We start from the raw sequence: 6429 nt of genomic DNA, 5'->3' as shown, positions 1-6429 counted from the left end.
AATGTTGTTTTATGTATTTTGTAAAATGGTTTCTAACTTTTTAAAATATCTGAAAGGCACTGTAGGGAAACACGTGACCATAAATGTGTGTTTTCCGTGAAACAAATATTGCATAATCATACGTAACATTCCGCTTTTTGTTGATGTATTTAATTCCGAGCACTCCCTGTTGCCAATATCGATAGTATATGTATCTTCCTTTTGCCCGACTTTGCCGTAACAGAAACAATTACAGAAATCACTTGTAATAATTCTTCACATTGTTAAAATTCGCCCGATAAAGATTAATTTCGAGTCACGTCATGGATACTATCACAAGGAGATTTTTTTTTTACCAACAGTATATGTATATATTGTAGTAATGTATCTAGGTACCATAATATACACACACACACACATATATATATACTGTTGGTAAAACATCGTTCCAGATCCCTATGAACACATCCACAAAGAGTGACATTGATGGGTCGTAAAAAGTTAAGGCAGCGTTCGGTGTCATTGGTAGAATATTCCAGGGAGTTAGTTAGCATTATAAAATGGTTCCAAAGACACAATAAGTCTAGCAAGCATCCACTCAACCCATTACATACAGGAGAGGCCGTCCTTACATAATCTTCGCTTAATCATACAATCAACGTCTTGGTAGCCTTTTTCCAGTCAATGGTTAATATATATATTATGGACCTTTGCTGAGGTCAATATGGTGTTATCAAGCCCTGGTAGAATTAACTAAAGAAAATAAGTACCTTAACAAACTATCTAGTTTGGTAGGAATACTTTAGGTACTACAGCTAAAGTATTCCTACCAGCTCTTAGAAACAAATGCTGAGAACGAAGTTCCCTACAGGTTTACTGGCAGGCGACAAATTCTCGTCAAATACCAAATCTCGCCATCGCATGTGTGTATTTGTATGCTTACACACGAATTTTCATAATTAAAAGTCATATTCTGATAGAAGACACTACCATACAGGTTTCCACAAAATTTTGCTTGAAAATTCGTGTGTAATCATATAAATACACATGCGATGGCGAGAATTGGTACTTGGCTAGATTTGGTCGCTGACCAGTTATGCTTAATTGTATTTTGCATCCAAATTCTTAGTACAAATTATCCTGCCGTTCTAACTTTCTATCTGTATTACTATGGGGGCGGGAGGGGGGGGATATGAATATTCATAAATTCATATGTAAAATAGTCATGTAAGACAGAAGCGACAGACGAAAGACGATGGCAATCCGTCATCCTGACCTAAAATCTGAAAGCGATGCACGTAATAACCTGATGGCAATGGTTATGTACAACATTGTCTTGTTGATGAGGTATAAATTAGTTTGTTTGTAAAAATGCAAATTTATGGATGATAAGAAACTGACGGCAAAGAAAATAGCGATACATTATGTGTTTTAAACATCAAAAATACACCTTTGAAAATCTACCGGTTGCCTTATGAGCATCCTCGATACTCCAGGGGTTCCGATCACTTAAACAATTGAGGAAAGATTGACAGGATATTACAATGGATATACCCTGAAATGACACGTACATTTCAGTTACATTATCAAGGTTGTGTAATAAATAACATCACAAGGTTAATAAATAGTCATTACCACTCATAAACAATGTCACCAGGTTAATATGTGCATCTCATTAACTGTGTGCATACCAACCTCAGCTGTTTATACACCTAAACAATGACGTCACGATTTGTTGTCAGCTCAAACATGTTTCACCGAAAGAAAGAGACTATAAATTCACTGCATCACACGTAAACACTAAAAAATGATATTTATTCAAAAGTTTAGTGCAGTTCTATAAAATGACATTGTAAGCAATCACAACTGTACCACAGTTTACGCGTGTTACGATCGCACCGCTTTATTGTTTGTAATAACAAAACAAAAGGTGATTACGGAAAATACATGATTTTTTTTCCATATTCAAAAACTACTTCATCATAGTTTGAAATCACGTTTATTTTGCAACTTATATTTTTTTCATTTAAGTAATGGGGTTGCCTGGTCCTGTGTTGTTGCGTAAACTGAAAGTCAGAATATTGTTTTTAGATTGAATAAAACAGGATACTTGGGCTGTATTACACGTGAACTTTGCTTTATCAACACGTTTAAACTCCACTACGCAAACCATCGGTTGATTAACTTGGGTTTGGGTAACCGACTATGACGTTTCTGCTAAAAACACTAGATGTTGTTTTGAGAAATGAAATCGACATTGATTTCAATGGCATTGTGTGTGTGTGTTTTTGTGTGTGTTTTTTTAATTATTATTATAAGTTTTATAATTCTAAAGCTTATAATATCCTAATAATGTAATAAGGACTTTAGTGTAATTTAATGCTACCTACTGACGGAGTCAACTGCAGATTAGTATCAAAGACACCGTCTGCGCTATATACATCACTGATGGAAAAGTATGAAAACAAACAGAAAATTTATAATTTCTGGATAGGTGAAATAATTACCAGTAAACAATGTTAACAAGTACGGAAGCCGTCTGGCGCCACATCAAAATATATATTTATTGTGTTCCCTCACAATGTTATTGTGAGGCCATACAATATTTATTGTGAGGGAACACAATGTTTTTGTGAGGGAACACAATGTTATTGTGAGGCCACACAATATTTATTGTGAGGGAACACAATGTTATTGTGAGGCCACACAATGATTATTGTGAGGGAACACAATCTTATTGTGAGGCCACACAATAGTTATTGTGAGGGAACACAATATAATTGTGAGGTTCCCTAACATTAATATTGTGTTCCCTCACAGTAATCATTGTGTGGCCTCACAATAATATTGTGTGGCCTCACAATAAGATTGTGTTCCCTCACAATAAGATTGTGTTCCCTCACAATAACATTGTGTGGCCTCACAATCATATTGTGTTTCCCTCACAATAAGATTGTGTGTTCCCTCACAATAACATTGTGTTCCCTCACAATAATATTGTGTGGCCTCACAATAAGATTGTGTTCCCTCACAATAAGATTGTGTTCCCTCACAATAACATTGTGTGGCCTCACAATCATATTGTGTGTGTTCCCTCACAATCATATTGTGTTCCCTCACAATAAGATTGTGTTCCCTCACAATAACATTGTGTTCCCTCACAATAATATTGTGTGGCCTCACAATAATTATTGTGTGGCCTCACAATCATATTGTGTTCCCTCACAATCATATTGTGTGGCCTCACAATAATTATTATGTTCCCTCACAATAACATTGTGTGGCCTCACAATAAGATTGTATTCCCTCACAATAACATTGTGTTGCCTCACAATAATATTGTGTTCCCTCACAATGATTATTGTGTGGCCTCACAATAAGATTGTGTTCCCTCACAATAGTATTGTGTGGCCTCACAATGTTATTGTGAGGGAACACAATAAATATATTTTTGGGTGTGGCGCCAGACGGCTTCCGTAAACAAGAACTGTTTGTGATGCGATATGTATTTGCATAAGATTTTGGATTAGATTGTTTGGATCATCAAAAGCAAAATAAAAAAAAAAATAAAAAAATGAAACATATAGCACTGATGTTGTATACAACGTAGCACTGCAATAATATATTAACCGTAATGAAAACATGCAATGGATAATACACGAACTAAATATATCATTATTTGGATACCAGCAACACGCGTGTAAATTAATATGAATGTTAATATTATCTGATATAAAAAGATAAAATTGATATAAAAATTTCAAAACATAAAGCACATGCATTTTGTAGACAAACACCTATCATAGGTTATATATGTTTTCCAAACCCCTAAAAAGAAGAAAATATATATTTTACAGATGAAAAGAAGAATATTGATTTTAAACACATCTTTATTGTCAAAAACTGTTGTCAAAAGGGATTGGACGCATTTTTCCCAACTTAGAGACGCCCTCTTCCTAAAGTAGAGTATGAAGACATTGACTTTCATAATTAAACAATGTAATTTATGAATATTTTTTTAAGGAAATGCAAAACATATCGACGAGACGGTACAAAGACGAGAGTGGAACTAGAACTATAGTTTGAAGGTTGCTTAAAACATGACAAAGACAACAACTATTACCCATATTTAACACAATAACTTTAAAATTACCAATTTGCAAAACATTCCCACACGATGGAACAGTATGGCCACAGCTTACAATATCCTGAGGGGGTTCTACATTCTTTTCAATCCTCTTCTCGATACAATACACAAAGACCTGGCACGAAAATTTTTTTACCAACAGAATACATGTATAATATATATGTATGTACACTGTTGGTTAAAAAAAATCGTGCCAGGTCCCTGTGATAACAGTATACTGCAAACCAACTTTCGTTCGCGGCTCCTAGATTTCACGATTTCCATTTCAAAACATTTTCGCGGAGATTTTTCTAAGTTTCGCGATACCTGATGGCATTGGTAATGTACAACGTTGTCTTGTTGATGATGTGTAAATTAGTTTGTGAAAATGCAAATTTATGAACGATAAGAAACTGAAGACAATGAAAACAGCGATACATTATTTATTTAAAACATCAAAAATATACTTTTGAAAATCTACCGGTTGCACTATAAGTTACAATGGAGGAAAGATTGACAGGTTTCCATAGCAATATAATTTAATGGATATGCTCTGAAATGACACGTACATTTCAGTTACATTATCAAGGTTGTGTAATAAATAATAGCACAAGGTTAATAAATAGTCAATAACACTCATAAACAATGTTACCAGGTTAATATGTGCATCTCATTAAACTATGTGCATACCAACCTCAGCTGTTTATACACCTAAACAATGACGTCACGATTTGTTGTCAGCTCAAACATGTTTCGCCGAAAGAACGAGACTGTAAATTCACTGCATCACACGTAAACACTAAAAAAATGATATTTATTCCAAATTTCAGTGCAGGTCTATAAAATGACATTGTAAGCAGTCACAACTGTACCACAGTTTTCGCGTGTTGCGATCGTAATAAAAAAAATATTACGAAAAAAAACCCGGATTTTTTTTCAATATTCAAAAACTACTTCATCATAGTTTAAAATCACGTTGATTTTGCAATATATATTTTTTCATATAAATAATGGGCTTACCTGATCCTGTGTTGCGTAAACTGAAAGTCAGAATATTGTTTTTAGATTGAATAAAACAGGATGTTTCGGCTGTATTACACGTGAACTTTGCTTTATCAACACGTTGAATCTACGTAGACCGTCGGCTGATCAACATGGGTAACCGACTATGACGTTTTAGATAAGAAAACTAGACGTTGTTTTGAGAAATGAACTGGACATTGATTTTAATGGCATTATGTGTGTGATTTTTTTTATTTATTGTTATACGTTTTATAATTCTAAAGCTGATAATATCCTAATAATGTAACAAGAACTTAGTGTAACGCTAACTACTAATGGAATCAACTACAGAGTAGTATCAAAGACATCCTTTGTAATATCTATTTCATTGATGGAAAAGGTATGAAAACAAATTGCAAATTTTTGGATTAGTGAAATAATTACCAGTAGATAATGTCAACAGAAACTGTTTGTGATACTATATGTATTTTGGAACATAAAGAATTATTGTAAAAGAAAAAAAAATAGCATAGACTGATGGTGTTAAAGTATACTATATAACGAAATATAACGAAAACATGAAATGGATAATGCACGAACCAAACATATCCTGATTTGGATACTAGCAACACGCGTGTAAACTGATATGAATATAATATATTATCTGATATTAAAAGATAAAATTGATATGAGAATTTCACAACATCGAAAATTATATAAAGCGTATGCATGTTTGTGGACAAATACCTATCATATTACCTAGGTAATATAAGAGTTTTCCATCCAAACCCCGAACTCCTAAAAAGAAGAAAATGCTGATTTTGCAGCTGAAAAGTACAGTATTGATTTTAAATGTTTCTTTATTATTAATGAATACATGTAGTTGGCAATAGGGTTTGAACACAATTTGTTTCCATTTGTTCGTACTAAGATATCGTTCAAATTTACTACGATTTTTTAATGAAATCTACAACTGACAAAATCATTTTTAAACTGGAATAAAATGTCAAATAAAAAAGAAACGTGGTATTTAAATCTAGCTATACTAAAAAGCACTTTAAAACCCCCACGTACAAGATTAAATTTGTTATAATCTTCTAGCGCATCATGCTCTATTACTATCTTTACAGAAATCTACTTGCAGATGATATTTTATTGTTGTTTAAATGATTACGAGTCCATAGGTCATCATTTTTATATATGTATATGCATCGTCGAGCTGCAATGATCAGTGACGTTAAAGGCCACGGTACGATGACAAACAAACTAATCTCTCAGAAATAATAAATGAACTGAAGAACACAATTTTTATGATGGATTTG

The sequence above is a fragment of the Argopecten irradians genome, chromosome 8, assembly GCF_041381155.1.
Source record: "Argopecten irradians isolate NY chromosome 8, Ai_NY, whole genome shotgun sequence".
Classification (NCBI taxonomy): Eukaryota; Metazoa; Mollusca; class Bivalvia; order Pectinida; family Pectinidae; genus Argopecten; species Argopecten irradians.
Note: the sequence above shows the minus strand (reverse complement) of the source record.